We start from the raw sequence: 1,198 nt of genomic DNA on the forward strand, positions 1-1,198 counted from the left end.
TGCTGCTGATCAGTTTCATGTTGCTGCTGATCAGTTTCATGTTGCTGTGTTCATTCATACTCATCTGCTCACACAGACTCATGTTCGTGCTGCTGCTCGGCGTAGTTTTTATGCTACTAGTGCTTAGTGTATTTTTAGTTGATGTTTTTCTTAGTTCATATCTTAGATCTTATTACTGTTTTTCTTTTACATTTTATACTTTTGTTGGATGTAACTAAGACCCTATGTACATAATTTTATTCCACCACATGTACCACATGAATAAAGAACATTGAATCTTTGAATCCTGTAGTAGAATATTATGATCAACTGTATCAAATGCAGCACTGAGGTCTAACAGGACCAGTGTAGACACCTGTCCATTGTCAGAGGCCATGAGAATATCATTAGTAACTTTCACCAGTGCTGTTTCAGTGCTGTGGTGAGCCCTGACTGAAACTCTTCAGACTATTTCTTTGTAGATGATCACGCAACTGACCAGCAACTATTTTCTCTAGAAATTTTTTAAAATGAAACTTAGATTAGATATAGGTCTATAATTGGCTAGGATTCCTGAGTCAAGTTTATGTTTCTTAAGTAAAGGTTTAATTACAGCAATCTTAAAGCTCTGTGGTACGTAACCATTTTTTAGAGACAAATTAAGCAGATCCAAGACGTTGTTACTAAGTAAGGGAAATATGTCTTTAAATAGCCTGGTTGGGATGGGATCTAGCAGACATGTGGATGGTTTGGATGAAGCTATTATTTTGGACAATTCAGAGCTCAACAGGACAAAAACAGTTCAAACATAAATCAGGTTCTAGTGACATTTTTAAAGTTGGCTCATCTGACACAGAACCAGAGGTGATACTAGGAAGGATGGTTTGAATTTTTTTTCCCTAATTGAAACAATTTTATTTATAAAGAATCTCATGAAGTCATCACTGCTTATAGTTGTAGGGATACATGAATCAACAGAGAGAGGATTTTACATTAGACTAGCTATGGTACTGAAAAGGAACCTGGGGTTATTTTTATTCTCATCAGTCAAAGATGAATAATATAAAGTTCTAGCTTTACAGAGTGCTTTTTTGTATGTTAGCAGGCTATCTCTCCAGGATAAGTAAGATTCCTCAACATTAGTGGAGCACCATTTTCTTTCTGGCTTTCTAGATATCTGCTTTAAAGTAAGTAACTCAGAACTGAACCAAGGAGCTAA

The sequence above is a fragment of the Nematolebias whitei genome, chromosome 2 (assembly GCF_014905685.2).
Source record: "Nematolebias whitei isolate Nwh7 chromosome 2, NemWhi1, whole genome shotgun sequence".
Classification (NCBI taxonomy): Eukaryota; Metazoa; Chordata; class Actinopteri; order Cyprinodontiformes; family Rivulidae; genus Nematolebias; species Nematolebias whitei.